A 25,495-nucleotide genomic window follows, 5' to 3' on the forward strand; every position below is an offset into this window, starting at 1 on the left:
AGATTCTATTTCCCAGATCCAAAATCTTGGAAATAGAATAAACAAAATGCAAGAAACAGTTAACAAGGACCTAGAAGAACTAAAGATGAATCAAGCATCGATGAAAAACACAATAAATGAAATAAAAAATACTCTAGATGGGATCAATAGCAGAATAACTGAGGCAGAAGAACGGATAAGTGAGGCGGAAGATAAAATAGTGGAAATAACTGCTGCAGAGCAAAATGAAGAAAAAAGAATGAAAAGAACAGAGGACAGTCTCAGAGACCTCTGGGACAACATTAAAGGAAACAACATTCGAATTATAGGGGTTCCAGAAGAAGAAGAGAAAAAGAAAGGGACTGAGAAAATATTTGAAGAGATTATAGTTGAAAACTTCGCTAATATGGGAAAGGAAATAGTTAATCAAGTCCAGGAGGCACAGAGAGTCCCATACAGAATAAATCCAAGGAGAAATACGCCAAGACACATATTAATCAAACTGTCAAAAATTAAACACAAAGAAATCATATTAAAAGCAGCAAGGCAAAAACAACAAATAACACACAAGGGAATCCCCATCAGGATAACAGCTGATCTCTCAGCAGAAACTCTACAAGCCAGAATGGAGTGGCAGGACATAATTAAAGGGATGAAGGAGAAAAACCTGCAACCAAGACTACTCTACCCAGCAAGGATCTCATTCAGATTTGATGGAGAAATTAAAACCTTTACAGACAAGCAAAAGCTGAGAGAGTTCAGCACCACCAAACCAGCTTTACAACAAATGCTAAAGGAACTTCTCTAGGCAAGAAACACAACAGAAGGAAAAGACCTACAATAACGAACCCAAAACAATTAAGAAAATGGGAATAGGAACATACATATCAATAATTACCTTAAATGTAAATGGACTAAATGCTCCCACCAAAAGACACAGATTGGCTGAATGGATACAAAAACAAGACCCATATATATGCTGTCTACAAGAGACCCACTTCAGACCTAGAGACACATACAGACTGAAAGTAAGGGGATGGAAAAAGGTATTCCATGCAAATGGAAACAAAAAGAAAGCTGGAGTAGCAATTCTCATATCAGACAAAATAGACTTTAAAATAAAGACTACTAGAAGAGACAAAGAAGGACACTACATAATGATCAAGGGGTCGATCCAAGAACAAGATATAACAATTGTAAATATTTATGCACCCAACATAGGAGCACCTCAATACATAAGGCAAATACTAACAGCCATAAAAGGAGAAATCAACAGTAACACACTCATAGTAGGGGACTTTAACACCCCACTTTCACCAATGGACAGATCATCCAAAATGAAAATAAATAAGGAAACACAAGCTTTAAATGATACATTAAACAAGATGGACTTAATTGATATTTATAGGACATTCCATCCAAAAACAACAGAATACACATTTTTCTCAAGTGCTCATGGAACATTCTCCAGGATAGATCATATCTTGGGTCACAAATCAAGCCTTGGTAAATTTAAGAAAATTGAAATTGTATCATGTATCTTTTCTGACCACAATGCTATGAGACTAGATATCAATTACAGGAAAAGATCTGTAAAAAATACAAACACATGGAGGCTAAACAATACACTACTTAATAACGAAGTGATCACCGAAGAAATCAAAGAGGAAATTAAAAAATACCTAGAAACAAATGACAATGGAGACACGACGACCCAAAACCTATGGGATGCAGCAAAAGCAGTTCTAAGAGGGAAGTTTATAGCAATACAATCCCACCTTAAGAAACAGGAAACATCTCGAATAAACAACCTAACCTTGCACCTAAAGCAATTAGAGAAAGAAGAACAAAAACATCCCAAAGTTAGCAGAAGGAAAGAAATCATAAAAATCAGATCAGAAATAAATGAAAAAGAAATGAAGGAAACGATAGCAAAGATCAATAAAACTAAAAGCTGGTTCTTTGAGAAGATAAACAAAATTGATAAACCATTAGCCAGACTCATCAAGAAAAAAAGGGAGAAGACTCAAATCAATAGAATTAGAAATGAAAAAGGAGAAGTAACAACTGATACTGCAGAAATACAAAAGATCATGAGAGATTACTATAAGCAACTCTATGCCAATAAAATGGACAACCTGGAAGAAATGGACAAATTCTTAGAAATGCACAACCTGCCAAGACTGAATCAGGAAGAAATAGAAAATATGAACAGACCAATCACAAGCACTGAAATTGAAACTGTGATAAAAAATCTTCCAACAAACCAAAGCCCAGGACCAGATGGCTTCACAGGCGAATTCTATCAAGCATTTAGAGAAGAGCTAACACCTATCCTTCTCAAACTCTTCCAAAATATAGCAGAGGGAGGAACACTCCCAAACTCATTCTACGAGGCCACAATCACCTTGATACCAAAACAAGACAAGGATGTCACAAAGAAAGAAAACTACAGGCCAATATCACTGATGAACATAGATGCAAAAATCCTCAACAAAATACTAGCAAACAGAATCCAGCAGCACATTAAAAGGATCATACACCATGATCAAGTGGGGTTTATTCCAGGAATGCAAGGATTCTTCAATATACGCAAATCAATCAACGTGATACACCATATTAACAAATTGAAGGAGAAAAACCATATGGTCATCTCAATAGATGCAGAGAAAGCTTTCGACAAAATTCAACACCCATTTATGATAAAAACCCTGCAGAAAGTAGGCATAGAGGGAACTTTCCTCAACATAATAAAGGCCATATATGACAAACCCACAGCCAGCATCGTCCTCAATGGTGAAAAACTGAAACCATTTCCACTAAGATCAGGAACAAGACAAGGTTGCCCACTCTCACCACTCTTATTCAACATAGTTTTGGAAGTTTTAGCCACAGCAATCAGAGAAGAAAAGGAAATAAAAGGAATCCAAATGGGAAAAGAAGAAGTAAAGCTGTCACTGTTTGCAGATGACATGATACTATACATAGAGAATCCTAAAGATGCTACCAGAAAACTACTAGAGCTAATCAATGAATTTGGTAAAGTTGCAGGATACAAAATTAATGCACAGAAATCTCTGGCATTCCTATATTCTAATGATGAAAAATCTGAAAGTGAAATCAAGGAAACGCTCCCATTTACCATTGCAACAAAAAGAATAAAATATCTAGGAATAAACCTACCTAAGGAGACAAAAGACCTGTATGCAGAAAATTATAAGACACTGATGAAAGAAATTAAAGATGATACAAATAAATGGAGAGATGTACCATGTTCTTGGATTGGAAGAATCAACATTGTGAAAATGACTCTACTACCCAAAGCAATCTACAGATTCAATGCAATCCCTATCAAACTACCACTGGCATTTTTCACAGAACTAGAGCAAAAAATTTCACAATTTGTATGGAAACACAAAAGACCCCGAATAGCCAAAGCAATCTTGAGAACGAAAAATGGAGCTGGAGGAATCAGGCTCCCTGACTTCAGACTATACTACAAAGCTACAGTAATCAAGACAGTATGGTACTGGCACAAAAACAGAAAGATAGATCAATGGAACAGGATAGAAAGCCCAGAGATAAACCCACGCACATATGGTCACCTTATCTTTGATAAAGGAGGCAGGAATGTACAGTGGAGAAAGGACAGTCTCTTCAATAAGTGGTGCTGGGTAAACTGGATAGGGACATGTAAAAGTATGAGATTAGATCACTCCCTAACACCATACACAAAAATAAGCTCAAAATGGATTAAAGACCTAAATGTAAGACCAGACACTATCAAACTCTTAGAGGAAAACATAGGCAGAACACTGTATGACATAAATCACAGCAAGATCCTTTATGACCCACCTCCTAGAGAAATAGAAATAAAGACAAAAATAAACACATGGGACCTAATGAAACTTAAAAGTTTTTGCACAGCAAAGGAAACCATAAACAAGACCAAAAGACAACCCTCAGAATGGGAGAAAATATTTGCAAATGAAGCAACTGACAAAGGATTAATCTCCAAAATTTATAAGCAGCTCATGCAGCTCAATAACAAAAATATAAACAGCCCAATCCAAAAATGGGCAGAAGACCTAAATAGACATTTCTCCACAGAAGATATACAGACTGCCAGCAAACACATGAAAGGATGCTCAACATCTTTACTCATTAGAGAAATGCAAATCAAAACTACAATGAGATATCATCTCACACCAGTCAGAATGGCCATCATCAAGAAATCTAGAAACAATAAATGCTGGAGAGGGTGTGGAAAAAAGGGAACACTCTTGCACTGCTGGTGGGAATGTGAATTGGTACAGCCACTATGGAGAACGGTATGGAGGTTCCTTAAAAAACTACAAATAGAACTACCATATGACCCAGCAATCCCACTACTGGGCATATACCCTGAGAAAACCATAATTCAAAAAGAGACATGTACCAAAATGTTCATAGCAGCCCTATTTACAATAGCCCAGATATGGAAACAACCTAAGTGTCCATCATCGGATGAATGGGTAAACAAGATGTGGCACATATATACAATGGAATATTACTCAGCCATAAAAAGGCATGAAATTGAGCTATTTGTAATGAGGTGGATGGACCTAGAGTCTGTCATACAGAGTGAAGTAAGTCAGAAAGAGAAAGACAAATACTTTATGCTGACACATATATATGGAATTTAAGAAAAAAAATGTCATGAAGAACATAGAGGTAAGACTGGAATAAAGACACAGACACACTAGAGAATGGACTTGAGGATATGGGGAGGGGGAAGGGCAAGCTGTGACAAAGTGAAAGAGCGGCATGGACATATATACACTACCAAACGTAAGGTAGATAGCTAGTGGGAAGCAGCCGCATAGCACAGGGAGATCAGCTTGGTACTTTGTGACCGCCTGGAGGGGTGGGATAGGGAGGGTGGGAGGGAGACGCAAAAGGGAGGGGATATGGGAACATATGTATATACATAACTGATTAAATTTGTTATAAAGCAAAAAATAAAAATAAAAAAAAAAACAGTAAAAACTACAAACACATGGAGGCCAAACCATACATTACTTAATAACCAAGAGATCAGTGAAGAAATTAAAGAGGAAATCAAAAATACCTAGAAACAAATGACAATGAAAACATGACGACCCAAAAACTATGGGATGAACCAAAAACAGTTTTAAAAGGGAAGTTTATAGCAATACCATCTTACATTAAAAAATAAGAAATATCTCAAATAAACAACCTAACCTTACACCTACAGCAATTAGAGAAAAAACAACAACAACAACAACAACAAAAACAACAAAAAAAACCCCCAAATTTAGCAGAAGGCAAGAAATCATAAAGATCAGATCAGAAATAAATGAAAAAGAAATGAAGGAAAAATCACAAAGGTCAATAAAATTAAAAGCTGGTACTTTGAGAAGATAAAGAAAATTTATAAACCATTAGTCAGACTCAGCAAAAAAAAAAAAGGGGAGGGGATGAAAAGCAAGAATATTAGAAATGAAAAAGAAGTAACAACTGACACTGCAGAAATACAAAGAATCATGAGAAATTATTACAAGTAACTATATGCCACTATTTTGGACAACCTGGAAGAAATGGACAAATTCTTAGAAAAGGACAACCTTCCAAAACTGAACTAGGAAGAAATAGAAAATATAAAAAGATCAATCACAAGCACTGAAATTGAAACTGTCATTAAAAACCTGCCAACAAACAAAAGCCCAGGGCCAGATGGCTAAAAGGCGAGTTCTATCAATTACTTAGAGAAGAGTTAACATCTATCCTTCTCAAACTCTTCCAAAATATAGCAGAGGGAGGAACACCCCCAAACTCATTCTATGAGTCCACCATCACCTTGATACCAAAACCAAACAAATGTCACAAAGAAAGAAAACCAGTCAATATCACTGATGAACATAGATGCAAAAATCCTCAACAAAATACTAGCAAACAGAATCCAACAGCACATTAAAAGGATCATACCCCATGATCAAGTGGGGTTTATCACAGGAATGCAAGGATTTTTCAATATACGCAAATCAATCAATGTGATACACCATATTAACAAGTTGAAGGAGAAAAACCATGTGATCATCTCAATAGATGCAGAGAAAGCTTTTTACAAAATTCAACACCTAGTTATGATAAAAAAAAACCCAGAATGTAGGCATAGAGGGAACTTACCTCAACATAATAAAGGTCATATATGACAAACACACAGCCAGCATCATTCTCGATAGTGAAAAAATGAAACCGTTTCCACTAAGATCAGGAACAAGACAAGGTTGCCCACTCTCACCACTCTTATTCAACATAGTTTTGGAAGTTTTAGCTACAGCAATCAGAGAAGAAAAAGAAATAAAATGAATCCAAGTCAGAAAAGAAGTAAAACTGTCACTGTTTGCAGATGACATGATACTATACATAGAGAATCCTAAAGATGCTGCCAGAAAACTACTAGAGCTAATCAATGAAGTTGGTAAAGTATCAGGATACAAAATTAATGCACAGAAATCTCTTGCATTCCTATACACTAATGATGAAAACAAATGAAAGTGAAACTAAGGAAACACTCCAATTTACTACTGCAACAAAAAGAATAAAATACCTAGGAATAAACCTACCTAAGAAGAAAAAAGACCTGTATGCAGAAAATTATAAGACACTGATGAATGAAATTAAAGATGATACAAACAGATAGAGAGATAGACCATGTTCTTGGATTGGAAGAATCAACATTGTGAAAATGACTCTCCTACCCAAAGCAATCTACAGATTCAATGCAATCCTTATCAAATTACCACTGGCATTTTCACAGAACTAGAACAAAAGATTGCACAATTTGTGTGGAAACACAAAAGACCCCGAATAGCCAAAGCAATCTTGAGAAAGAAAAATGGAGCTGGAGGAATCAGGGTCCCTGACTTCAGACTATACCACAAAGCTACAGTAATCAAGACAGTATGGTACTGGCATGAAGTCAGAAATATAGATCAATGGAACAGGATAGAAAGCCCAGAGATAAATCCACATGCATATGGTCACCTTATTTTTGATAAAGAAGGCAAGAATATACAATTGAGTAAAGACAACTTTTTAATAAGAGGTACTGGGAAAACTTTATAGCTACATGTAAAAGAATGAAATTAGAACACGCCCTAACAGCATACACAAAAATAAACTCAGAATTGTTGAAAGACCTAAATGTAAGGTCAGACACTATAGAACTCTTAGAGGAAAACATAGGCAGAACACTCTATGACATAAATCACAGCAAGATCCTTTGTGATCCACCTCCTAGAGAAATGGAAATAAAACAAAAATAACAAAATGGGATGTAATGAAACTTAAAAGCTTTTGCACAGCAAAGGCAACCATAAACAAGATGAAAAGACACCCCTCAGAATGGGAGAAAATATTGGCAAATAAAGCAACTGACAAAGGATTAATCTCTAAAATTTACAAGCAGCTCATGCAGCTCAATATCAAAAAATCAAACAGCCCAATTCGAAAGTGGGCAGAAAACTTAGATAGACATTTCTCCGAAAAGATATACAGGTTGCCAACAAACACATGAACGAATGCTCAACATCATTAAACATTAGAGAAATTCAAATCAATATTACAATGAGATATCACCTCACACCAGTCAGAATGACCATCATCAAAAAATCTACAGACAATGCTGGAGAGAGTGTGGAGGAAAGGGAACCCTCTTGCACTGTTAGTGGGAATGTAAATTGATACAGCCACTATGGAGAGTAGTGTGAAGGTTCCTTTAAAAACTAAAAATAGATCTGCCATAAGACCCAGCAACCCCACTACTGGACATATACCCTGAGAAAACCATAGTTCTAAAAGAATCATGTACCATATTTTTCATTGCAGCTCTGTTTACAATAGCCAGGACATGGAAGCAATTTAAATGTCCATCGACAGATGAATGGATACAGAAGATATAGCACATATATACAATGGAATACTACTCAGCAATGAAAAGAAACAAAATTGAGTTATTTGTAGTGAGGTGAATGGACCTTGAGACTGTCATACAGAGTGAAGTATGTCAGAAAGAGTAAAGCAAATACTGTATGCTAACACATATATATGTTATCTAAAAAAAAAAATGGTTATGAAGAACCTAGGGGCAGGACGAGAATAAAAACACAGACCTACTAGAGAATGGACTTGAGGACACGGGGAGTAGGAAGGGTAAGTTGGGACAAAGTGAGAGAATGGCATGTACATATATACACTACCAAATGTAAAACAGAAAGCTGGTGATAAGCACCGCATAGCACAGGGAGATCAGCTCAGTGCTTTGTGACCACCTATAGGGGTGTGATAAGGAGCGTGGGAGGCAGGGAGATGCAAGAGATATGGGGATATATGTATATGTATAGCTGATTCACTTTGTTATAAAGCAGAAACTAACACACCACTGTAAAGCAATTATACTCCAATAATGATGTTTAAAACAATTTAAATAGGGCTTCCCTGGTGGTGCAGTGGTTGAGAGTCTGCCTGCTGATGCAGGGAACGCGGGTTCGTGCCCCGGTCTGGGAAGATCCCACATGCCATGGAGTGGCTGGACCCGTGAGCCATTGCTGCTGAGCCTGCGCGTCTGGAGCCTGTGCTCCACAACGGGAGAGGCCACAACAGTGAGAGGCCTGCATACCGCAAAAAAAAAAAAAAAAAAAAAAAAAAAAAAAAAAATTAAATAAATTAAAAATCAGATGTAAAAAAGTAGACTATGTTTTGGACATATTAGCTTATTATTTTAGAGAGAAAGAACCAGTGAATTGCCTACATTTCAAATTATATAAACACAAAAATATTGCACGTTCAAGAAAAAAATCTATGCTGTCCTCAGTTTTCAAGGTTTTCAATGGAAAATCTTATAATTAAAATTCCTGAAGCATTTTTTTCCACAGTTATCCAATTTCTTTGGCTCTAAGCATACTGTAAACCTATGTGCATATCTATGAATTTTGAAGTAGTTTTTATACAAGGAAATAAACATATTACAATTTCTCTGGAATGATATGCAACAATTTAAATTGTGAATAATCATATTAATATATCAAGATATGATTTTTAATTATCAAAAGATTATTTAATCATGTTTAAGAAGAAGGATATAATTTCTCTCACTTTCAAAGTGGCAGTGTTGAAAATTAGGTAGAATAACATTCAACCTGGAATTGAGGGTAAGAGTTAAAGTCAAGCAAGCTTTGAAAATGCTTATCCGCAAATAAAACATTCAGCACATATGCTACGCCAGCTGATTACTCAACACTCGAATTAAAAGCACACGTAGGGCTTCCCTGGTGGCGCAGTGGTTGAGAGTCCGCCTGCTGATGCAGGGGACACAGGTTCGTGTCCCGGTCCGGGAAGATCCCACATGCCGCGGAGCGGCTGGGCCCGTGAGCCATGGCCGCTGAGCCTGCGCGTCCGGAGCCTGTGCTCCGCAACGGGAGAGGCCACAACAGTGAGAGGCCCGCGTACCGCAAAAAAGAAAAAAAAAAAAAAAAAAAAAGCACACGTAAATTCAAATAAGTACATTAAATTCTACCGGAATGAACATGCATTTATAGGTCAAAGGGCAAACTACAGCCAGTGCATGTAATAAAATGGTCATTTTTACTACATAATATAATATAAGTATATCAAATATGAAATTAATCATGTAAGGTCTGAATTAGATTACATTTTGTTTTTTGTGCCATTTAAATTTTCATTCATTTTAATTTTATATTGTTATGTATATTTTACAATTAAAATATCCAATGTAAACCTGAAAATATTGTACAAAAGTTATTCCTAGCATTTTTTGGTGTAAGATGTTTATTTAATAACTTTTTCATGGATGAGAACACTATGAATTATTTCCCAATCCTGGCAGAATAGAGATGCAGCCTCAAGTCTCCTATATTGTAGGCCTCAATCATTTTCTGTATAAATTATTACTATTTTTACCTAACTGTAAAACATGGATCGTGTATTAGAAATTCTGGTAAATTGTATCATAGGTCCCAAATATAGAAATTATATTAAGATGACAACATGTTTAGTTAAGTTTGGGTTTTGCTACTAGGTTAATATTTTGGCAAATTTTTAGTCTGGAGTCACTATTTTTGGTTGGCAAACAACCAGATATTTTTATGTAACTGCAATTGCTGATTAAATGAGTATCTTTCACACCTATAAGATTAAGAGAGCATTGTTATTTGTTAGTTTCCTTTCCCCATAAACTCCCTGAAGAAATGGGTATCATTTATAGTTTTCTCATAGGGTTACAAACACTCTTTGAAGACCTTATTTTAAGACTCTATTATACATTAGAATAAGGAATGAAAAAATGAGTTTGATGAAAAGGATTAATAATATTGGACTACATGAGGACTACACAAGCTAATATTTATTCTTATTTCTACTCTAAATAAAATCCTTTTCTAAACCTTTGTCTCCAATATCTCTTTCACATCTCCAACTATCTTATGTTGGTGTTATTACTGACCTCATTTTACAAATTATTAAACTGTGTCACCAAAAGGTAAGAGAACACAGTCCACTGAGATGTCTATTTTGTCAAAGCACTTGTTAAAATAAATGTAGAACCTATGTGACACTCTCAGTCATGTGATGTACTATTATAAGCAGCACCTTATTTGTGGCCAAATGTATTAAGAAGAAAAATAGTTTATTCTTCAGTCTTTATTTTTTATTTAAACAGCATTGTTTACTTACGTTTTTCTCATCTGATGTGTCAAGTTCTGAAACAATACACTTTAAAAACTCATAGAAAATGGTTTGGATTCAAAAGTAATAGAGGCAACCAAAAGGCTTATAATGTACTTATGATGTACCAGGCAAAATTCCAGTTACTTTACTTGTCTTATTTTATTCTCATCCATCCATGCTCTATGGGTAAAATTAACCTAATTATCTGGTAAGGAATCTGAAACCCAAAGATGTTAAGTACATTTTACCCAAAATTGAACTTCTAATAAATGAACCACTTTGCAATTGTCCCAATGCCTATGTAACTACAAACTCTTTTTACTATCACTCCATGATGAAACTTATTTATATTTTAATTTTCAGCTCAAGTGAAACTGATGCCAAAGTTCATGCTATAAACCACCACATATGAAGCCAGTATCCATTAAACACACAAAAATAAAGATGCTATGTTCTATTCTAAAGGATCTCATAAATTAAATAAAAGAGATAGGAAAGATGAAAATGTACACACATAAACAATTTTACAAGGTCAAAGTAACAAATTCTATAATAATGACATAGTGATAGCTATATCTTCATCCTAACTCAGATTATTGAATTATAAATGCTGAAAAGAATGATGCATGGTAAATCATCCTGATACAAGGATTAATTATTTCTTGTGTTCTTAATAGATGTACTTAACTTGTACATTTTTATGCTTTTTAAAGCTGCTTTATGAAGTTTTAAATATGTTTTATCTAGAAGGCTAAAATTTGGAACAAAAGTGGCATTCTACCTATAAATCATGTTGACACAAACCTGAAATGTGCAGAATTTTCATATAGTTATTGGGATCACAAAACCACAGAATATCCTATGATGGGAGCACAAGGGTTATATGGTAGACTGAAAACAAGCAAAGCAAAACAATGACAAGTACACATTAGATCACATGTAAGGAAAAAAGAGCTCCTATCATGATTAGAGCACCAGGTTATATGAATTATTTTTCTCTAGCTTGGTGAATTTACTTTGTCTTAGAAAATTTAAACTGAACTTTGAGACATCTGGATATGCCAGAAAACCATCGATTAATAGAAGAAGGAGGATAAGTAAAAAGTAGAAGGAGAAGTGGATGAGGAAGAGAAGAGTGAGGAAAGGAAACAAAAATTAGAATACAAAAAACAAATGCACTAATTAATTTTGGGCAATTTTATATCAATCTGATCAAAGATGCAGAATAGTTCAGGAAGGAGAAAAAGGAATGCACAGATGCAAATTTAATGGTACATAGTCAAGTTAATAATTAACATAATTAAAATGATTACCACCTGTTTCCAAAGATTATCTATAATCCATTGGTAAATATAATCAATAATAAAATTTCTTAATCTCTGTAATATGTCTTTGTCCTAAGAGAAAATTATGCTATTTAATGACTTTCATATAAAATTATGAACACTTTTCTGCATGTATTTGTTATTAATATTTTTATAGCCCTACTACTCTCATGCTCAATATATGAGAGAGAGAGGGAAAGAGAGAGATAGAGTTGTAATGAGTATTTTCCCTTACGCATTCAGCAGGAGTTGAATTATGCTGAATGTATGGAGAGAGAGGGAAAGAGAGAGAAAGAATTGTAATGAGTATTTTCCCTTACACATTCAGCAGGAGTTGAATTATGCTGACATCAGTCCATGCACAAGCAAGTCCTAAGTTAATAACTTTCCCATGTTGGTTATAACATTAGTGCCTCAACCATAAGGATGGCATATCACTATACTATTAAAATACATTGAAATATATTAATATACATACTACAATTAACCAACAAACCTCCTTTTTGAAAGTTCAATTAATCTGTGGAGGAAATAAAATTTAGTGATAAAAATTGGATTGGATGTTGGGTATTTTATGCTTTCTTCTTCCGTCTTTAATGTGTGCCAAATTTTACAATGGATATATTTGTAAAAATCTATTTTATATTCAGACATTATAAATCATTTTACATTGAAATTTGAGTTTCTTATGGTTGTTAATTCCACAACAAATGATCAAAATCTGATTAAACTACTGTTGTCTTAAGTATAGTCTAAAATCATCTGCTAATACCAATTTTTCTAGCTAAGACACTGGACATGCACTTTTCTCTCTTTCTTCCACATCTGTTAAATGAGTGTGTGGACAAGACAGAATTCAGACATAGTTGTCTGTTCTCAGAATCAATGTTCCTAGTAATATATTGTCCTTTACTCTCTATATATTATACAATAGACATAACTGTTTATCTTTATCCACACTAGTCAGTGCCCTTTAAATCTTGAAAACGGAAAAAAAACATTGAGGCTACTGTACAAGTGAGGTTCTGTTGGTTAAATACAGCCACACTCAACAGCTATACATTTCAATAAATATGTCACTGGTTACATATCTAGTTCATCCACGAAAACTATCTCACTAAATAAGCATCCAAAATTTGCTCAAAATCTTCTCTTTACCTATACCTAGCTACCCTTTTCCTTGGCTGGTTTTATTAACATTTCCATAATATTTCATAGGACAAATCTGGGAACATCTTTGATATTTTTCAATCTTCTCTATCTTCTTAAAGTTTTGACTCTATTTTTGATGAGTCTTTCTATTCTGATACCTCAGGCTGCCTGGCTTAAGAACTTCTTATTCCAATCTTGTCGACCACAGAACCCTACTCTTATTCTGGCCAATCTTTTTCCTCCAGCCCCCTTCAAATTACAGTGTGTGGTTATTACTGAGAGATGCAGCAGAGAAGAATTCTCAGTTCCAGAAATTAAAGGTCAAAAGTAAACACTTCAAGGAAGAATTTTATATCATGTTAAAGACTAATCAGTATTCCAGATAGCCTAAAATAACATATATATTTATATATATTTATATGTATACACATTTATCAATGTCATATATATATATATATATATATATATATATATATATATATATATAATCTAGTCTTTGTGGCATTGTTTCAGGGGATTCAAAATTAATTAATTACATACTCAATAGAATTAATCTGATGAGAGAAATGGTAACTTAGACATCTAATACAAAAAGGAAAAAAATATGAACATGGAAAAGAAGACTGTTAATTTTGATTTAAATATGGAAATGGCAAGTCATAATCTTCCAAATTAAAAAAAAAATTTGGCTGTTTACAGTTTTGAGGTAACACTTAAATCACAGCCTAGCAACTACATCCCAATAAAATTGGAGACTATTGAGTAGGCTAGATGCTACTGCTTTCTGGGCAGAAAAACTTGATAGATTATGGTTTTCCAATAATTTCCACTCTTCACATTATTTTTTCAAAGCCCATCAAATGATTTTAAAATGTCCACAATATTTTAAAATAATCAATATTAATTATATAGGAACTGATTTAAATGTAGTGGTATTTCCAAAGCTTACACACAATTTTTAGGTAATTTCTCATATACTAAAAGTATTTTGAACAAAATCTTTTTCACATACAAGTTCAAAATTCAATTCCAAATAACAATGTAAACATGAGTGCAAGGACAAAAACATACACAGCCTATAATGCTTTCTAAAATTGTTGAGTGCTTACTGTCTTACCTAAGAAGAAATCTAACTTCCTGATAAAGATAATTTAAAAACCCAAGAATGTTGAATGCTCAAAATATTTAGAGTAAGAAAATTATGCTAATTTAAAAATTAGCATAGGGCTTCCCTGGTGGTGCAGTGGTTGAGAATCTGCCTGCCAATGCAGGGGACATGGGTTCGAGCCCTGGTCTGGGAAGATGCCACGGAGCAACTAAGCCCGTAAGCCACAACTACTGAGCCTGCGTGTCTGCAGCCTGTGTTCTGCAACAAGAGAGGCCACGATAATGAGAGGTCCACGCACCGTGATGAAGAGTGGCCCCTGCTTGCTGCAAATACAGAAAGCCCTCACACAGAAATGAAGACTCAACAGAGCCAAAAATAAATAACAAATAAATAAAAAATGAAAATAAAGGAATTCCATTAAAAAAAAAGCATACATAAACTTGGTCCAAATTCAAAAGAAAATAAATACAGATACTGGCTAAATAACTCAGTTTCAGAGATATATTAAGATATGTTTTAATAGAATTCCCTTAAACAATTTATTCAGAAATATAAACATATGGTGAAAGATCATATTTGTCAACTGTTCGTTGTAAGTTTGAAAATGATTCAACTCAGTAGTAAAAGTTTAAAATGAAATTGTTTATGGTTTTAATTATTCTATATATTATGAGTGAATTTTCTTTTGTTCTTATTTGAAAGAATAAAATGTGATATCTCATAATTTCTGAAAATCTATTCTACTTTCTTTTGTTCTGTATTTTATCTTTATTTTGCTCATATCAAGCTGGTTAAGAATTTAAGTCCCTTTACTTGTTATTTTTCCCCCCAAAGTCAACTTGTGTCAAACACTGTATTAGTTTACTTGTGAGGAGTCTTGTTCAGCTGGGAAAGGTATTGAATGTTATGTTTTCAGTGCTATATCACAAAATGTTAAACTATGATTTAAAAAGAATGAAAATGATTTGTGCTTTCTTTTCTTAGTAAAAATTACTATCTGCTAGCAAAAATATTTCCTGATATTTTATAAATATAAAATAACATATCAAATGTATTAACTCATAAAATGCATAAAATATTTTAAAATGCTTAGATTTTTTTTTAATAGAAATTTATTTATTTATTTATTTATTTATTTATTTATTTATTGCCATGCTGGGTCTTCGTTGCTGCACGCAGGCTTTCTCTAGTTGTGGTGAGTTGGGGCTACTGTTTTTTGCAGTGCACAGGCTTCTCATTTTGGTGGCTTCTCTTGTTGTGGAGCACAGGCTCCAGGCATGCAGGCTTCAGTAGTTTTGGCACATGGGTTGAGTAGTTGTGGCTTGCAGGCTCTAGAGCACAGGCTCAGTAGTTGTGGCACATGGGCTTAGTTGCTCCACAGCATGTGGGATCTTCCTGGACCAGGGCTCGAACCCGTGTCCCCTGCATTGGCAGACATATTCTTAATCCCTGCGCCACCAGAGAAGTCCCAAAAAACAGTTAGTTGTTTTATTAAAATCCTAATTTTATGTATTCTCTACAATACACCTCAAATCCTACCTTCATTTGGGGGAACTCTCTGACCATTATATCTCAAAGTGACTTATTATGTCTCAAAACATGAAACAAAATGAATAGGGTCTCACTAGGTGGACATGAAGACATGGATTTACGAGAGACAAGGCTCAGGTGTACAAAAGCTCAGGGGATGAAACTAATTTAATGATCTACAAGTACTTGAGTTTTATGGAGTTTGGTAATGGCAAGGGTTGGAGATGACATAGGAAACATACTTTGGACTTAGATTACCTAAGTGCTTTTAAAGACAAGATTGAGCACTGTATATTTTTCAGTAAGAGATTGGAACAACTGAATGATTTAAAGTGAAATAATATGATTTTATTTGTTTTTAAAAACCATTACTCTGACATTAGTTTGGAGGATATTATTGACAGAGATACTTAGAAGGGAGAAGTTGAGAACAGATAGAAATATTGTGGAATAAGCCAGTGGAGATTATTCATTATAGTTATGAAGTTTTAGTTCTACACACTCCTTCTGTTAAGTGGTACACTTTTTATTTTTTAATTTTTGAATTTTATTTAACTTATTTTTTTATACAGCATGTTCTTATTAGTTATCCATTTTATACATATTAGTGTATATATGTCAATCCCAATCTCCCAATTCATCACACCACACACACCCCCACCACTTTCCACCCTTGGTGTCCATATGTTTGTTCTCTACATCTGTGTCTCTATTTCTGCCGGGCAAACCAGTTCATCTGTACAATTTTTCTAGGTTCCACCTATATGCATTAATATATATTTGTTTTTCTGTTTCTGACTTACTTCCCTCTGTATGACAGTCTCTAGATCCATACAGATCTCTACAAATGACCTAATTTTGTTCCTTTTTATGGTGGAGTAATATACCATTGTATACATGTACCACATCTTCTTTATCCATTCATCTGTCAATGGACATTTAGGTTGCTTCCATGACCTGGCTATTGTAAATAGTGCTTCAATGAACACTGGGGTACATGTGTCTCTTGGAATTGTTGTTTTCTCTGGGTTTATGCCCAGTAGTGGGATTGCTGGGTCATATGGTAATTCTATTTGTAGTTTTTTAGGGATATTCCATTCCCACCAACAGTGCAAGAGAGTTCCCTTTTCTCTAATCCCTCTCCAGAATTTGTTGTTTGTAGATTTTCTGATGATGCCTATTCTAACTGGTGTGAGGTGATACCCCATTGTAGTTTTGACTTGCATTTCTCTAATAATTAGGATGTTGAGCAGCTTTTCATGTGCTTCTTGGCCAACTGTATGTCTTCTTTGGAGAAATGTCTACTTAACTCTTTTGCCCATTTTTTTGATTTTTTTAAATATTGATCTGCATGAGCTGTTTATATATTTTGGAGATTAATCCTTTGTCCGTTGATCCATTTGCAAACATTTTCTACAATTCTCAGGGTTGTCTTTTCATCTTGTTTGTAGTTTCCTTTGCTTTGAAAAAGCTTTTAAGTTTCATTAGGTCTCATTTGTTTATCTTTGTTTTTATTTCCATTACTCTATGAGGTGGATCAGAAAAGACCTTACTGTGATTTATGTGAAAGACTGCTCTTCCTATGTTTTCCTCAATAGTTTTATACTGTCCAGTTTTACATTTAGGTCTGTAATCCATTTTGAATTTATGTTTTTGTATGGTGTTAGGTAGTGTTCTAATTTCATTCTTTGGCATGTAGCTGTCCAGTTTTCCCAGCACCACTTATTGAAGAGACTGTCTTTTCTCCATTCCATATTCTTGTCTCTCTTGTCATAGATTAGTTGACCATAGGTGTGTGGGTTTATCTCTGGGCTTTCTATCCTGTTCCATTGATCTATATTTCTGTTTTTGTGCCAGTACCACATTGTCTTAATTACTGTAGCTTTGTAGTATAGTCTGAAGTCAGGGAATCTGATTCCTCCAGCTCCGTTTTTTTCCCTCAAGACTGCTTTTGCTATTTAGGGTCTTTTGTGTCTCCATATAAATTTTAAGATTTTTTGTTCTAGTTCTGTAAAAATTGCCATTGGTAATTTGATAGGGATTGCATTGAATCTTTAGATTGCTTTGGGTAGTATAGTCATTTTCACAATATTGATTCTTCCAATCCAAGAACATGCTTTATCTCTCCATCTGTCTGTATCAACTTTAATTTCTCTCATCAGTGTCTTATAGTTTTCTGCATACAGGTCTTTCATCTCCCTAGGTAGGTTTATTCCTAAGTATTTCATTCTTTTTGTTGCAATGGCAAATGGGAGTGTTTCCTTAATTTCTCTTTCAGATTTTCATCATTAGTGTATAGCAATGCAGGAGATTTCTGTTCATTAATTTTGTGTCTCAATAATTTACCAAATTCATTGATTAGGTCTAATAGTTTTCTGGTGGCATCTTTAGGATTCTCTATATATAGTATCATGTCATCTGTAAACAGTGACAATTTTACTTCTTTTCAGTTTGTATTGATTTTGTTTGTTCTTCTTCCCTGGTTGCCATGGCTAGGACTTCCAAAACTATGTTGAATAATAGTGATGAGAGTGGACATCCTTGTCTTGTTCCTCATCTTAGAGGAAATGCTTTCAGTTTTTCACCATTGAGAATGATGTTTGCTGTGGGTTTATCATATATTGCCTTTATTATGTTGAGGTAGGTTCCCTCTATGCCCACTTTCTGGAGAGTTTTTATCATAAATGGGTGTTGAATTTTGTCAAATGTTTTTCTGCATCTATTGAGATGATCATTTGGTTTTTCTTCTTCAGTTTATTAATGTGTATTACATTGATTGATTTACGTATATTGAAGAATCCTTGCAATCCTCTGATAAATCCCACTTGATCATGGTGTATGATCCTTTTAATGTGTTGTTGGATTCTTTTTGCTAGTATTATCTTAAGGATTGTTACATCTATATTCATCAGTGATATTGGTCTGTAATTTTCTTTTGTTGTGGTATCTTTGTCTGGTTTGGTATCAGAGTGATGGTGGCCTCATAGCTTGAGGTTGGGAGTGTTCCTTCCTCTGCAATTTTTTGGAAGGTTTAGAGAAGGATGGGTGTTACCTCTTCTCTAAATGTTTGAGAGAATTTACCTGTGAAGCCATTTGGTCCTGGACTTTTGTTTGTTGGAAGATTTTCAATCACAGTTTCAATTTCAGTGATTGTGATTGGTCTGTTCATACTTTCTATTTCTTCCTGGTTCAGTCTTGTAAGGTTTTACATTTCTAAGGATTTGTCCATTTCTTCCAGGTTGTCCATTTTATTTGCATAGTGTTGCTTGTAGTAGTCTCTTAGGATGCTTTCTATTTCTGCAATGTCTGTTGTAACTTCTCCTTTTTCATTTCTACTTTTATTGATTTTAGTCCTCTTCTTCTTTTTCTTGATGAATCTGGCTAATGGTTTGTCAATTTTTTTTAATCTTCTCAAAGAACCAGCTTTTAATTTTATTGATCTCTGCTATTGTTTTCTTTGTTTCTATTTCATTTATTTCTGCTGTGATCTTTATAATTTCTTTCCTTCTACTAACTTTGGGTTTTGTTGCTTCTTTCTCTAGTTTCTTTAGGTGTAAGGTTAGATTGTTTATTTGAGATTTTTCCTGTTTTTGAGGTAGGCTTGTACTGCTATAAACTTGTCTCTTAGATCTGCTTTTGCTGCATCCCATAGGTTTTGGATCATCATATTTTCCTTGCCATTTGTCTCTAGGTATTTCTTGATTTCCTCTTTGATTTCTTCAGTGATCTCTTGGTTATTTAGCACTGTATTGTTTAACCTCAATGTGTTTGTGTTTTTTACATTTTATCCCGTGGTAATTGATTTCTAATCTCATAGCATAGTGGTCAGAAAAGCTGCTTGAAATTATTTCAGTTTTCTACAATTTACTGTGGCTTGATTTGTCACCCAAGATGTGATCTATCCTGGAGAATGGTCCATGTGCACTTGAGAAGAATCTGTAATCTGCTGTTTTTGGATAGAAGGTCTTATAAATATCAATTAAATCTATCTGCTCTATTGTGTCATTTAAAGCTTGTGTTTCCTTATTAATTTTCTGTTTGGATGATCTGTCCATTCGTGCAAGTGAGGTGTTAATGTCCCCCACTATTATTGTGTTACTGTCAATTTCCTCTTTTATAGCTGTTAGCAGTTGCCTTACATATTGTGGTTCTCCTATGTTGGGTGCATATATATTTATAATTGCACTGTCTTCATCTTGGATTGATCCCTTGATCATTATGTAGTGTCCTTCTTTGTCTCTGGTAATAGTCTTTATTTTAAAGTCTATTTTATCTGATATGAGTATTGCTACTCCAGCTTTCTTTTGATTTCCATTTGCATGGAATATCTTTTTCCATCCCCTCACTTTCAGTCTGTATGTGTCCCTAGGTCTTAAGTGGGTGTTTTGTAGACAGAATTTATATGAGTCTTTTTTTTGTGTGTGTCCATTCAGATAGCCTGTGTCTTTTGGTTGGAGCATTTAATCCATTCACATTTAAGGTAATTAATGATATGTATATTACTACCACCATTTTCTTAATTGTTATGGGTTTGTTTTTATAAGTCCTTTTCTTCTCTTGTGTTTCCCACTTATAGAAGTTTCTGTAGCATTTTTTGTAGAGCTGGTTTGGTTGTGTTGAATTCTCTTAGCTCTTTCTTGTCTCTAAAGCTTTTGATTTCTCTGTCGAATCTGAATGAGATCCTTGCTGGGTAGAGTAATCTTGGCTGTAGGTTCTTCCCTTTCATCGCTTTAAATATATCATGCTACTCCCTTCTGACTTGTAGAATTTCTGCTGAGATATCAGCTGTTAATCTTTTGGGAGTTCCCTTGTATGTTATTTGTTGTTTTTCCCTTGTTGCTTTCAATAATTTTTCTTTGTCTTTAATTTTTGTCAGTTCAATTATTGTGTGTCTCAGCTTGTTTCTCCTTGGGTTTATCCTGCCTGGGACTCTCTGTGCTTCCTGGTCTTGGGTGGCTCTTTATTTTCCCATGTTAGGGAAGTTTTTGACTATAATTTCTTCAAATATTTTCTCTGGTCCTTTCTCTCTCTCTTCTATTTCTGGGACCCCTATCATGTGAATGTTGTTGTATTTAATGTTGTCCCAGAAGTCTCTTAGGCTGTCTTCATTTCTTTTCATTCTTTTTTCTTTATTCTGTTCTGTGGTAGTGAATTCCACCATTCTGTCCTCCAGGTCATTTATCCATTCTTCTGTCTCAGTTATTCTGCTATGGATTCCTTCTAGTGTAGTTTTCATTTCACTTATTGTATTGTTCATTTCTGTTTGTTTGCTCTTTAATTCTTGTAAGTATGTTAAACTTTTCTTACATCTTCTCAATATTTGCCTCCATTCTTTTTCTGAGGTCCTGTATCATCCTCAGTATCTTTTTTCTGAATTCCTTTTTTGGAAGGTTCCCTATCTCCACTTCATTTAGGTATTTTTCTGGGGTTTTATCTTGTTCCTTCATCTGTTACATAGCCCTCTGCCTTTTCAGCTTGTCTGTATTTCTGTGAATGTGGTTTTTGTTCCACAGGTTGCAGGACTGTAGTTCTTCTTGTTTCTGCTGTCTGACCTCTGGTGGATGAGGCTATCTAAGAGGCTTGTGACAGCTTCCTGATGGGAGGGACTGGTGGTGGGTAGAGCTGGGTGTTGCTCTGGTGGGCAGAGCTCAGTAAAACTTTAATCCACTTGTTTGCTGAGTGTGGGGCTGGGTTCCCTCCTTTTTGGTTGTTTGGCCTGAGGTGACTCAACACTGGAGCATACCTAGCTCTTTGGTGGGACTAATGGTGGACTCCAGGAGGGCCCATGCCAAAGAATACTTCCCAGAACTTCTGTTGCCAGTGTCCTTGTCCCTGCAGTGAGCCACAGCTGCCCCCCACCTCTGCAGGAGACCCTCCAACACTAGCAGGTAAATCTGGTTCAGTCTCCTAGGGGTCACTGCTCCTTCCCCTAGGTCCCAATGCACACACTACTTTGGGTGTGTCCTCCAAGAGTGGAGTCTGTTTCCCCCAGTCCTGTTGAAGTCCTACAGTCAGAAGGCTCAGAACCTTCACTGCAGTGGGTGGACTTCTGTGGTATAAGTGTTCTCCAGTTTGTGAGTCACCCACCCAGCAGTGGTTGGATTTGATTTTCTTGTGATTATTCCCCTCCTACCATCTCACTCTGGTTTCTCCTTTGGCTTTGGATGTGGGGTATCTTTTTTGGTGAGTTCCAGTGTCTTCCTGTCGATGATTGTTCAGCAGTTAGTTGTGATTCTGGTGCTCTCACAAGAGGGAGTGAGCGCATGTCCTTTTACTCTGCCATCTTGAACCAATCTTATGTAAGTGTTACTGTTCAATACAGTCTTCTTTGAAGTTTTAGGAAAGAGCTAGTGGGCTTTATTTGTGCCATAGGGGTTCCCTGTCACATATGGCTAGAATTTAGGGAACAAAGCTGATTATATATTTCCAGGATAGGAAGAAGAGGTATAGTTAAAAAAATGTGGCATCACATATACTACAGAAGAGATAGAAAGAGGTGGAGAAGTGAAATTGCTTCAGGTCCTGGTGTCATCCCAGTCTTTAGCTACCATTTCTTAGAGTCCAAAATGCATTTACATTTGGTGATATAGGATTATCTTGCTAGCATTTATTGAGCACCAACTATAATCCAGATATGTCTTACCACCAATTATATAAGAACTTTCGATTTTTTACCAGAGGAAACCAAACTTAAGAAAGTATAGACATTGTGACAAATTTTCTAGAGCAAATAAATTGGAACAAGGATTCAGAAAATTTACCTCCTGTGTCCATACTGAAAATTATTGCCCTATGTTTTTCCTTAAATCTCACAAAGTCAATGTTTATCTCCTATTGAACGAGGTTGTGTATTATCTTGGAATAAAACTTTTTATTAAAACAGAAAAATTGTGAGAAGAATGAGAAAAGTGAATAAGGATGCAACCCTGGGTAATCTCAATTTTCTAGTTGTAGATGACAGGGGGATTTCCTGAAATGAATACTAAAAGGTGTCTTAATAATGAGGCACAGCAGCAGATGAGGAAAGTACAATCACATTTGTGGTGCCATGAATCAGTGAGATGACATTTGCAACCATTTTTCCAAACCATATATTTGGCTTTGATTTGGAATTGTATAGGATGTTCCACTTTGGTATAAAAAGCAGAAGAAAAAAATACCTCTCATTTGATCAATGGCTCGAGCTATGTGGAAGGCCATCTTTATTTTAATGAAAGCACACAATACGTGAAAAGTGGGCAGGCATGCACTGGTTATTATCAGGGCTTTTCACAAGTTCTAGTTCAGCACAGTTATAGTTATAACTCTGATCTCCTTAGTTTAATTATGAATTTACATCTACAGCTTTTTCTTCCTTCTCCTTGTCATCTTTGGAATGTCCCTTCCTAGTGCTGTCATCCTCTATTCTCTTGTTGAATCAGTCAAATGAAACAAGGTTACATCTATTTTTTGGAATTTCTAGTCATGAAATTATCTGAATGTTTATCAGTCTTTTCCCGACTGTCTGACTTTTTAACTGACGTGCTTAATCAACAATGCTGACTGCTTTATGACTGACAGCTTCAAATTCTCCAAAGGAAAGACATCTCTCCATTCAATGGATCCCAATGTAGCCCATGCTAACAGAGCTAATCTTGCCTATCACAGTAAATTCTTTAGGTTACTAAGCTCATAATTAAAAGTCTTCACTAACGACATGGTAATTGTTTTAATAGATTTCCAATGAAGTGTGAAGTTCCCTGCTGACATGTCAACAAAATATGAAGCATTGTGAGAAAATGATGTAAAGCTTCATAGAATTTAGTGTTAGAGTAGACCTTCAAAAGATCCAGGGTTACCTTTTCATATTAGAAGAGAGAAAACCAGCCCCAGAGAAGTGAAGTGTGCTGCTGAAGGTCATTATCTCGAGTGGAAACTCTAGATGTCCTAACTCTTAGTACAGTGATTTGTTTCCATCTCACTGCTTATTAATTTTGACCCGCTTTTTATGTGTATTGTCTATGTGTCAAGAAACACTTCCCTGGGCTTCCCTGGTGGCGCAGTGGTTGAGAGTCCGCCTGCTGATGCAGGGGACACCGGTTCGTGCCCCGGTCCGGGAAGATCCCACATGCCACAGAGCGGCTGGGCCCATGAGCCATGGCCGCTCAGCCTGCGCTTCCAGAGCCTGTGCTCTGCAACGGGAGAGGCCACAATAGTGAGAGGCCCGCGTACCGCAAAAAAAAAAAAAAAAAAAAAAACACACTCCCCTTTATGGTTTTACATTTTATCAATGGAAGTATTTGTTTATTCTGTCAATAAAAGTATACCTATGAAAACAATTTTTGTTCCATTAGTTTTATGGGAGAGTTGCAAAGATGGCTTTGGGAATGAAAATCTACAGAGCTGAGAATTTCTTGGTTGGATGCCTCCAGAATAAACATCTTGAGAAGTCAATGAATGAAGAGAGTTCTAAGGAAATATTGAAGTAATTTCATAAGTAAAAGTATGGTATAGGAAGTAACTAAATTTTGTTTATACTTGTGTAACATTAAAATGTTTAAAAATATTTCCAGTTACTTTAGTCTTATAACTGTGGAAGGAGACAGAATATATATGAGAAATTTTCAGAGCAGAAAACTGAGAGAAATGTTGAGCAACTTATGGTGAAAAATCAAAACCTGAATTCCCCACTCTAAGGGTAAGTCATGCAAAATGACATAGGCTCCAAAATTTTGCAGAAACCATTTAAAACCTAGTTTCAATGTATAATCCTTAGCTAAGGAATAAGAGAAAATTTCTTCAATGTGAAATCATATTACATTCCTTAGAAGTCTAAGCAAAGATTATGAGAGTTTTCTTTTAGTTTGCTTTGTCTTAAGTTGCCAAAGAATATTGTCCATTATTGATTCACAAATGTTCCCACACATGGAATAGTTTGAGTAGCCTTTATAAGCTTTTTGGAATTTCAAAAGTATAAATTCAAATTAAAAGTCATGTATTCAACTGTTTTCAAAGTAGGTTAAAACATATGTTCTCAAGGAATTTAGAGATACTTGTCAATTTCCTGCAAATATTTAAAAAGTAATTATTACCAACTCTAGGAACAAAAAGCCCCCAGGGAATTAAAATTGATACGCATGTTAGCTCTCTTAACCTAGTTTGAGTTTCATTTTAGATAGGGATTACATTCTTCTTACCTATCTTCATTTAAGAAGCATTCTAAGAATGATAATTATCATTAAAAAATTTTTCCCAAAGTAAGGTACCAGTTAAATGCAAAATATTCTTATTATTACTGTGTCAGTACCCTTGCTCATGTACATGGTAAGCAATGTTACTGCTTCCCCACATGTCTAGCATTCAATGTTGTCTCATGCTGTTAAGCTGTTAGACTGTTTCATTTTCCCACTTGATGAGGAAAAGCAATGTTAATTTTAATTGGATTGCTGTTTTTCATTACTTTGTTAATTCTCTTTATTTTCTTTTCTGATGGATTTCATCAGAAATCAGCTCTAAAATAGAGTCTATAGCAGAGATTTTTCTATAATTTGACAAAATATAATCACTAATAAACATAAAGGATCTGTTGAAGTTCTTGAATGAAAGAAAATAATTGTACTATGTTTGATTGCATTATGCAACCTAATAAATTAGATTTTTTTTCCAAAAAACA

Source organism: Hyperoodon ampullatus, assembly GCF_949752795.1.
Source record: "Hyperoodon ampullatus genome assembly, chromosome: 1".
Lineage (NCBI taxonomy): Eukaryota > Metazoa > Chordata > Mammalia > Artiodactyla > Ziphiidae > Hyperoodon > Hyperoodon ampullatus.